The sequence below is a fragment of the Anomaloglossus baeobatrachus genome, chromosome 12, assembly GCF_048569485.1.
Source record: "Anomaloglossus baeobatrachus isolate aAnoBae1 chromosome 12, aAnoBae1.hap1, whole genome shotgun sequence".
In the NCBI taxonomy this organism is placed as follows: Eukaryota; Metazoa; Chordata; class Amphibia; order Anura; family Aromobatidae; genus Anomaloglossus; species Anomaloglossus baeobatrachus.
The window spans coordinates 54,302,156-54,313,307 of NC_134364.1; the positions used below are offsets into that span (position 1 = coordinate 54,302,156).

General features: G+C 44.5%; 1 long non-coding RNA gene across 1 annotated transcript in view; it reads left to right on the forward strand.

The window, feature by feature from the left end:
- LOC142257861 (uncharacterized) overlaps positions 1-10,871 on the forward strand; it is a 34,549-nt gene extending 23,678 nt beyond the window's left edge. Inside the window, exons 3-4 of the long non-coding RNA XR_012727669.1 lie at positions 3,214-3,327; positions 7,198-10,871. This is a non-coding gene — a long non-coding RNA (uncharacterized LOC142257861). The remainder of the gene's footprint in view (positions 1-3,213; positions 3,328-7,197) is intronic.
- Positions 10,872-11,152: the final 281 nt, after the last annotated feature.

Sequence of the window (11,152 nt, forward strand, 5' to 3'; positions counted from 1 at the left end):
TGACTCCCGGTCCAGCCACCAATCACTTCCAAACCTCTGGACCAGACCTACCCCCCCACTGCTGTGACAAATAGCATCCCAACTACCCAAAAAACATCCCCCACATAACAACACAAAGGGAGGGTGGGCGGGGATCGTTCGGCGTCCGGAAACAGAAGAGGAGGTAACTCTTCCCTCTCCCGGACTAACCCTTTCCCTACTCCTCCTCTTCCTCCCAGGCTAAGATCATCCCCAAATGCCATATTAGGCATACATACAACTGTCCCTATTAACCCCATCACTCCCTACCTCCCCCTTGGTCATGTCGCCCCTCCCCCCAAGTGGGTCCGTGGCTTTCTAAGTTGTGAACAATACTTAAGAGAAAAAGCCCTTTTGTGTCCATAGAAAAAGTCTTAAGGGTGCTTTACATGCTGCGACATCTCTAGCGATCTCGTTAGCGATGTGACACGCCAGATCGCAGATGCGATCAGCCGAGATCGCACATGTGACCGGCGCTATAAAATGACCTATGTGCGATCTCGGCTGATCACATGTGCGATCTGGCGTGTCACATCGCTAACGAGATCGCTAGCGATGTCGCAGCATGTAAAGCAGCCTTTAGATCTTTGACTTCAGCTCCTGAAAAATGGGAGCAAAAACTTTTATATTTTTGTTCAGTGTATAATATATTTATTTCCAAGGTAGGGGATACTTTGTTTATCGCTGTAGGTACAGACTGCCTGAGATCTGGGATCTGATCGGCCTCTGCAGAACTCAGTCTTGAATCGAGGAAAAGTTGCCTATGCTCATTCTTCGCACTGTTCATTGTCTGTGGGACTGCCATAAATATGGAAATCTGTGCTTTGCTTTCTACAGCCGTCTTATAGACAGTGAATGCAGTGTAGCCTGGCCATGAACATCTCTGCTGTACTCCAGATGGGCCTCTGTAGAGCTGCAATCTCCAGATCAGCGGCTATTCCCCTATTGATCAGCAAGTTACCCCCTATCCATGGGATAGCGGGTAACTTGCGATTTTGGGAAAACCCTTTTAAGACTATTTGCAAAGTTTTTTTCATTTTTTTTCTTGAGAGGAAAGACTCCAAAAACTGTCTCAAAGACGCTTGAAAGACTCTTCCTATTCATTTGAATGTTATTACTCTTTGCTGTTCATATTTAGACGTTTTTGAGCATTTGTTCTCTTAAAGTTTTGAAACCCCATGGTGGAAAGCAAGAAAGTGGATGTAATTTCTTTGAAGTGGATTTCGGATTGACTAGGCACTAGAGAGGAGTAGATCGCTCTGCACATCCCACCCTGGTCCAGGCCAGTGCTCTCTGGCTGTGGATAAGAGCTGTGCAAATGTCCTTATCTCCCGGGATCCTAGGCTCGACATCTCATAAGCCGGGCTGGCAAAACGTTGCTTGTCCCCCGCTCAGAAATGTCACCACAAGGCAGCAAATCAAACGCCGCACAGTGAACCTGGAGTTTGTACAGCTTCTTTCCATGGCCAGAGAGCATTGATCTGGACCATGGACGGCTCATCTCTACTAGCCACTCTTAATTTCAAAGACTGCAAAAAAATGCTTTGGGGGGGGGGGGATCTTCCAAATCTTCCCCTAACTTCAAGAAACACTTCAGGAAAAGAAAAAAACTCTTAAACTCTCTGCAAAGAAGTGTTTCCTAAAGCTAGGTTCACATTTCCATTGTTTTAAATCCGTCAGGAATCCTGTGAAAAAACTGATCCGTCGCGTCCGTTACATCCAGTGTGCATCCGTTTTTTGACGGATCAGTCATGACCGTTTGTGTTTGGGACAGCCCAGTGGGTGTGCCAAACATGCTGGGCATGCTCAGTAGAGCATGATGGAATCCAGGGCTGGATTCCGTCGTAAGACGGATTACGACGGAATCCAGCACCATAGCCAAACATTACAAGCTTGACGGATTCCTGCGCAGTGCGTTAATTTTGATGGCTCCAAAACCGTTACATTCTGCGTTGTTTCCGCCCGGCGGTCAGTCCAAAGACGACTGACCGCGGCGCAGCGGATGCAACGCAAGGTCATCAGTCGTAATCCACCACTATACAAGTCTATGGGAAACAACGGAATCCGCCAAACGGATTCCGTCATTTACCAGAGCCGCGGATTGTGACTGATACAATTTAACGGAAATGTGAACCTAGCCTAAGGCATTTTCCACTTAAACTTTTTTGAATGCTTCAAATAACATCTCTGCCTAACTCTCGCTGGTGGGATCGTACCTGGGAAGGGCACATTCGTAGCCATAACCATCAGCATTAGTGTTATGATCACCAGGTTTGGTGTCACTAAGTTGACATCCTAAATAAAGGTGGCTGCCTCTTATAAAAGAGTGCGGTATAAACGAGTATAAAAAAAAATAAGTTAAAAGTCTCTATGGAATATGAAAAAGTAGGCAAAAGAAGCAGCGTGGACATACAAAAAGGGAGCCCAAAAGCAATACAGCACTTCCACATTCCGAATATTGGGATACGGCATCACTTCCCACCACTTACCCACACAAGACCGCTCCTGACCCACACAGTGTTTGTAGTAAAGAACTTTAGAATTATGGCCCTAGGAGTCCGCCCTTGGGACACCACTCATCAAAAAGTGGGAAAACTTAAACTGATAGTACAGCCAAGGTCCTTAAAATCTCAACTATTTGGCGAGGTTCATGGTTATAAGAGGTTATCTCAGTTGGACAATCCGAACCTAAATACCCATATTGTGGTGATGTTCCTGGTTCGTAGATCCACTAACCGACCTCTCCTGTCTTTCACCCTCTCCAAACATCCATTCTGTAAACTTTTCCTTTTTATTTGCCGTTTGTTGGCTTTGGAGGACCTCTAGTGGCTTCATTTGAGGTTTCTTCGAGACTTTTTTTTCTTAATTGGTTGTGAGCCCTTAAATGGAACCTGTCGGCATGTTTCAATGTGCCGACAGGTTTCCCTTAAGATTTGCTATTAAGGTGTGGTCGGTTGGGGTCTGAACACTTAGCCATTTGTCACTCTCAACAAATATGCATTTGTTTTTTACTTTTTTTTCAGACAATGCTTGGATGAGAATTTCACTATAATAGAGTGGCCACAATCTGATCCTTACTATGATATGTTTTCTATGCATTCCAATGACCAATCTAAAGGATTATTGATTTTTTTAATATACATTTTGATCTTTATACCCTTATTAAGATGAAAATGTTTTCCATTTCCATGACAGGCACATCTCCAGAAAGACAAATCCATTTCAACAACGTCGAAAATAGCCTACTTTAAGAGGAAATATGCAGAAGAAGAAAATTTACATCCAGATTACCAGGGGTATTTTCCAAAAGTAAGTTCCTAAAGGGTGCACAAATTATTTTAATGGAACAGTTGTCACTTATCATATACCCTCAGCATTAAAAAGGTATTCCAGTTTTAGAATAATTACCACCTATTCACATGGGTGACCACCAGGACCCCTATTGGTCTTCAGAATTGGTGACAAATGTTCCAAGTTCTATCTCAATCTCAACAGGAATTTGAGCAGTCGATGGCCGCTCTATTCAGTGTCTATGAGAGTGTCAAGCATCATCACTTGTGTGTGCCATTTACTGTATCTCCCATTTAAACTCCTCATGGCTGAGGTCCTTCATCCAGGAAAGACCACGTTCTAGCAATTAGTGGAAAAATGAGTCCCCACCCTCCAAACACTTCTGGCCACTGGCTTCCATCGCTGGCTATTGAAATAGCAAAATGACGGGGTGTCAGATCTCGGCCGATCAGTCATTGATGACCTATCTCAAAGATAAGTCATCAATGTTAAAGTAGTGGACAACCTCTTTAATATAGCCATGCATAGCGTAATCTTACAAGTTATGACATGTTACTTGTGTACAGGATCGGAACTATTAACAGCACAAGAATACATCACCAGAACCATCAGAGGTATAGACATGCATAATTAGAACCCCCCATCAGTATAGAAACAGCATCACAAACCCCAGCAGTAAACAAATTTATCACCAGAACTAAAAGCAAAACAGAAATTCATCACCAGAACCACCATCAGTAAATAAATTCATCATTAGAACTACCAGCAGTAGAGACAATCATCATCAAAACCACCAGCAGTAGAGAAATTCATCATCAGAACCACCAGCTGTCGAGACAATCATCACGAAAACCACCAGCAGTAGAGACATTCATTAATAAAACCACCAGCAGTAGAAAAATTGATCATCAGAACCACCAGCAGTAGAGAAATTCATCACCAGATTCCTACACTAACATTTATCACATATCCAGTGGACAGTTGATTATTTTTTGGACTGGCATGCTCATCTAATGCTATACACACACAAGGAGTACACTTTACTCATTATTGCACATGTGAATGAAGCCTTATGGCACCTACAACAATAGAGCTGTGTACTCCACTGCATAGGCTTCAGTGTACTTTGTATATATGGAAGTATACTCTTCTAGAATCAATTCTTACGTCTGTAAATGCATAAGTCAATGAAGTTTGAAATTTTTTGTTCCTGTTGAATTTGTACAGAATGACAAAAAAATCTTCCTGTGTGTCTCCAAAATAGGACACCTCTGGGGCAAACAGAGGTACATACCAATCGACATCAATCATACCACGAGGGTGAATTTACTGCCCGCTTAGCATAAATATATCTGTTGCTGAGTTGTCCCGACCCCAGTGCCAGGCAGGGCTGGGGCAAGGTATTTTGGTGCCCTAGACAGATGAAGTTGATGGCGTCCCCTTCCTCCTCCCCCCCTACAACAGTGCAATGGGTCAAAGACTAAGGTAAAAAGATACCCATAAATAAGAGGGTGATTAAAATACCCTCTTCATAAAAATATTTTTCAAGAATATGACCTAAATAAGCCTTTTATGATATATGGCCATCACACTGTCCTCAATGAGCTATAACTACTACTCCATCTACCATTATCAGCTAGAACGGCTACACCATCTTCCCTTATAAACCCACAGCCTATACCATAGGTTCCCAAACTTTCTGATCATGAGAGCCTCATTAAGCTCTGAAAAAGGGTTGCAAACCACATCCAGCTATCACCCCCTCACAGTAGGGACACCCAGAGAATCCATTACCAGCACAATAACAGCCAAAGCTTTTCCACAGGAATCACACCAAGTATACCAACCTTACTCCCATTCAGATCTGCTCTTCTGTGTGCGGCTACTCCTAAAAGTCACTATTTGGAGACCTGCTCTTCATAGCCGTTTGCTTATGCACCAAGGTTGAAGACAGCCACGAGCCACATGTAGCTCCCGAGCCACAGGTTGTGGGCCACTGGCCTATACCATAGCGGTCCCCTCTCCACTGTTTTCTCTTACACACTATCTCCATACTGTTCCCCCATTATGCTAATCTCTCTCAATACTGTGCCCCATTTCATGCTGCCTTTTTTCATAACCCCATTTCTGTGCCCCCTCTTTACACTATGCTTGTAATGATTCATGCATGGCTCTGCCGTTCGTAAGCCGGTGGATGTATCCTGCCTCCGGGAGGGGCCGGTTTGCTCTGACCTCGTTCCGAGGGTCACGCCACCATATTTTGGTACTGCTGCCTCCAGGATGCCACCAGTGATATTTCCAGCTTGGCTACATGCTCTTCTCTTGTGAGAAGGACTCTGTTTCATGTCCTGCTACCTGATACCGTTCATCATGACCTCTGACTCTTTTGCTCGACCTGACCTCTGTCCCTGCTTGCCTGCCTGATCTCTGCCCCTCCTACCTGTTCTGTCCTCCATATGTCCTGCCCGACCTTCCCTCTGTACCTCCGTGTCCTCCGGATTCAGGTCCTGCTCTGTGTCCTCCACCCACTCTCCCATGTTCTCTTGTTCTCCCGACATCCGACTTCGACTCTGTTTCTTGACTTTGGCTTGTTTCCTTCTTGGTACAGTCATAACATCCTGGCATTGACCCTTTCCGTTTGACTATCCCTACGCTGTGTTTGCGACCTCTAGTGGGCTTCTGAATTATTGCACTCAGGAGTAGTTGCATACCTGACTCCCAGCGCCACCTAGTGGTAGCCTGACAATGCCCTCATAAAACAGTACACCCTCCTCACACTGTCCCCCATCAACCACAGACCCCAATAGAAAACATTTCACCACAGCACCCTATAAAGTTGGGTCACCACAGCTCCTAATTTAAAGTCCCCAATAGCCCCCTACACAGTATGGTTACCACAGTCCCCAGTATGATGTCCCCCACAGGCCCCAGGTGTAATGTCTCACGACATTCTCCTAATGTCTGATTACAGCTTTAATTAATTGTATTTGTGTCTGACAAACGTGTGTAGAATTAAGTGGAGGGAGTGACAGCCGGGGCACAGGCAGTGAGAGGGGTGAGCGGTGTCAGTGACTGACAGTGCTAAACTTTGTGCCCGTGCCCCAGCCATCAGTGTGCTCAGTGCCTGTGGCCGCAAGAGGAAGCCGGATAGCCGCAGACATTCAGCAATGTAGTTTAAGTGCCATTTCAAAGAGAAGGCTGAGAGGAGACTTAATAGCGGTCTACAAATATCTGAAAGGTAGTCACAGTGCAGAGGGAACTACCCTATTCTCATTAGCACAAGGAAGTACAAGAAGCAATGGGATGAAACTTAAAGGAAGGAGATTCAGATTAGACATTAGGAAAATCTGACAGTGAGGGCAGTCAGAGAGTGGAACAGTGTACTGCGTGATGTAGTGAGGGGAGTCAGAGAGTGGAGCAGGCTACCTCGGGAGGTGGTGAGCTCTCCATCAATGGAAATCTTCAAGAGGAAACTGGATAAACATATAGCTGGGATGATTTAGGAAATCCTGCACTCACAGGGGGTTGGACCCAATGGCCTTTGACGTCTCTTCCAACTCTACCATTCTAGGATTCTATGAACCCTCAGGGACGCAGGAGGTAATGCCCTACCCCCGTCCCGGCCCTGGTGCCAGGCCTTGTGCCTTTTTTCCTATGGACACCTTCTTTTCCTGTAGTCAATACCAGTTTTTCTAAGTAACCTGGCGAACTACAAAGTGAGACAGCCATAGGAAAAAGGAGCAAGGTCTAGGTCTGGAGCCGGGACAGGTGAGCAACAGTAAAACCTGGTGTGAAAAGTGAATGACAATTTCCTACTCTGATGAGGTATCAATAATGTTTTTTATTTTTTACAGTACATTTGCGCTGATTTGATATTTATTTTTCCAGCACGTGATAATTCCAGAAGACCGGTCCTGTATCCTCAAACTGTCTCTAGAAAAGCTCCGCTTCCTTGAAGACCCAGAAATCTACTTAAGGAGATCAGTGTTGATCAATAACTTGCTCAGGAAGATCCACCTGGAAGGCGATAAAGAAAACTATGATTGCTACAAGGGCAGCCCCAGCAACAGGAGTACAGACGTTAGAAAACGGGTGAAGCTCATGGTGAAGGGCTATTCCCAATCGCTGCATTACGAAGAGTTGTGTTCATATATTGTGCCTTATGCTGCCGAAAATATGATGTATCCGATGGGCTATTCTAACAGTCACCTGACACCGAACTCTCCGCTGCTCATATACAGGATGAAGGAATGACCAACAACCGACATGGACTTTGCCTCGCCCTGAAGTGGAAAATGCGATGCATACGGCACAGCTTGCGAGTGAAGTTATAGCAGATCAAAAGTTACCGGCGAAGTTAGCGACATTTTACCTATGTGATTGTATGTTGCTTTTCATGACCTGTATACATATGATGCACATGTGTCCATCGCTGATGATGCTAGATATTGTGAGAGATCACTGCAATTTTAGATATTATCTTTTAGACTCCACCGAAAACTCACAGCTTTATTCTGAGCCTACTGAATTGAGTTTTGTCATTGGGCAGTGTATCTCCAAGAGTCATAGATATTTTCCAGGTTCATAGTTTATGATTGTGTGCGGCTTAATGACACTTGCATTAGAATATGGTTGGCATGACTGATGTATATTGATATGTATCATCCAGAGCACCCACTATAGGTTGTAAGGGGTAAAGTACTCGGTGCTATTTAGATTACGATTTAAGAGAATAAAGGCAACTAGTGATGAGTGGGCACTACCATGCTCAGGTGCTCTGTACTCGTAACTAGTGATGAGCGGGCACTACCATGCTCGGGTGCTCAGTACTCGTAACTAGTGATGAGTGAGCACTACCATGCTCGGGTGCTCAGTACTCAGTACTCGTAACTAGTGATGAGCGAGCACCGTCATGGTCGGGTGCTCAGTACTCGTAACTAGTGATGAGTGAGCACTAATCATGCTCAGGTGCTCAGTACTCGTAACTAGTGATGAGCAAGCACTACCATGCTAGGCTGCTCTGTACTTGTAACCAGTGATGAGCGGGCACTACCATGGTTGAGTGCTTGTTATTCATAACTAGTGAGGAGCGAGCACTACCATGGTTGGGTGCGTTGTACTCTTAAATAGTGCTGAGTAAGCACTACCATGCTCAGGTGCTCAGTACGTTTACTAGTGATGAGTGGGCACTACCATGCTCAGGTGCTTAGGCCTTGTAATTAGTGATGAGCGAGCACTACCATGCTAGGGTGCTCAGTACTCGTAACTAGTGATGAGCGAGCACTACCATGCTCGGGTGCTCAGTACTCGTAACTAGTGATGAGCAAGCACTACCATGCTCAGGTGCTCAGTACGTTTACTAGTGATGAGTGGGCACTACCATGCTCAGGTGCTTAGGCCTCGTAATTAGTGATGAGCGAGCACTACCATGCTAGGGTGCTCGGTACTTGAAACAAGCAGGTTAGATGCTCGGATGGGTGCAAGTTAAGTACTGAGTATATTAGAAGTCAATGGGAAACTCAAACATTTTTCTAGAAGATCTTCCAGAAAAATGCTAGAATTTACTATTGACTTCCATTGTACTCGGTAATCCAGTCGAGCCCGTCCAAGCGTCCGAACTGATCGTTTTGAGTACAGAGCATGGTAGAGCTTGCTCATCACTACAGCCAACGTTTATGTTTATAGTTCTCATCATAGAAATTGGTGGCAAATCACTCATATTAGGATGCTGTGTCTGGCCATTGTGTCTCTCACCGCTGCAGCTACTTCCGGGTCGCGGTGCCGTGCATAAATGCATATGCATGAGAATAATGAGCTGACCTGGAAGCAGGAGACAGCAGCGGCCGGAGACCGCATCACTGGAGAAGGTGAGTTTAAAAAGCTTTTTCTTTTCAATGCACGTGTTTTTCTGGCATCACTGATTAACACGGACATCAGTGATGCCACAAAGAAACGGACTTGTCTCTGTGCGGAAATCACGGACACACGGTCAGTGAGAAATTACTGATGTGTGTGCAGACCCATTGATTTTAATGGGTTTGCATATGTCAGTGATTCTGGTACGTATAAAAAAAAAGCACATACATACCAGAATCACTGACGTATGAAAGAAGCCTAAGGGAAACGAAAACTGAGCACATGGCTGACAACATACCCAATCCTTCACTCTGTTAGATTTCTTTCACACGTCAATGATTCTGGTACGTATGTGCTAGTTTTATACATACCAAAATCACTGACATACGCAGTCCCATTAAAATCAATGGGTCTGCGCACACATCAGTGAATTCTCACTGACCGTGTCTCCGTGCAGCGTACACGCGTGGCCATGATTTCTGCACGGAGACATGTATGTTTTTTTCTGGCATCACTGATGTCCCATGGACCACATAGTGGTGTGATCCATGAAACTGCTGTCTTCTGCCGCTGCGCTCTGCTATTTCCCAGCCGGCTAATTATGGTCATGCATATGTATTTATGCACGGCACAGTGACCCGGAAGTAGCTGCAGCAGGGGTCAGCGGCGGCCGGAAACACAGCAGAGCCCAAGAGTTCAGCACCATGGACAGCAGGACACATACATCCATGTGCTATTACGGATGATGGATCACGGATTGCACATGGATAACCCACGTGTGCCATGAATCACGGCACACGGAGGGACATATACGTTTTTACCATGCTAGTGAAAAATGTTTGTTTTTCACTGACGTGGGAAACAGGCCTTAGGAGCATTTATGGGGCCATTAAGAGAGAGAACTGATGACTTACTTGGCAGGGTTGCCAAATTGACGAAAAATGTTATGGACAACCATAAGAAAACATTGTTTATAAGTGATACATGTCTACAGCTCGTAATTCTGATAAGACATCAGCTGGATTCAGTATAAACTCTAAAATGATGATGATAATTGCAGTCAAAATAATCTGTACAAGTTTCTTCAGCTTCAAAATAATCTCAGACGTCTTAATTTTTTTAAAGGACAGATCCTTTTTTTATGGATTGTCTTGGAATTTCTGGAAGGTTGGCCTTATGGCCTCAGGAGAAGGGAAACCGGATGTTATGCCTTGTACTAGGCATAATCTAACATATTAAATTAACTGTAATCTTCATTTTAAAAAATGGAGGCTAGCATTGAGCACTACTTTACTTTACCCCTTGCTTCCTGTAGAGGGCGTACTCCACAATGTACATCAGTTATGCCAATGACTCGGGGTCACATACTGTATTGTATGCTATGATAGGAGTGCTTGGGCCTGACTAGGAGATAAATCGCGTCCCACTTGATCATGTATAGTATAATATGCCTCTATTTTCCTTTTCTTCAAAAGAAAAACAGTTATTTTTGTAAAAAGAGTACTTATTTAAAGATATTCTGTGTTTTGAGGGTTGATCCCCATGGATTTGTTGTACATGTGATGGATTTTAATATAGCTGGGCGCTGCTGTGCTAATTTGATATTATTTATTTCATATAACAAATGTGTATGACGTGATGTTTTCACTGCCCCATAATAAGACGATTGTATAAATCGGGCGCCTCTGATGGAAGTGGTAATTGCCAAAGGAGAATTCAACATACTAATACCAAAGACATACTTGGGCTTTCAGCAACTCTAAGAATATAGGATTCCTTGCGTTGTCTCCTTGATATCTGTTCCTGGGGTTCACTGCATTGGCCATTACTGGTGTAATTGTTCTAGATCAATAGGGCAGAGCAGATTTATTTGGCAATCATTGCAAAAAGTGGTCCGGTTGATTGCAAAAGCCACATTAGTCTTCTGCGCCTGTCCCACCTCATATACTATAGCGATGGCATCCATGCATCCCTCGCTCTCCTACCC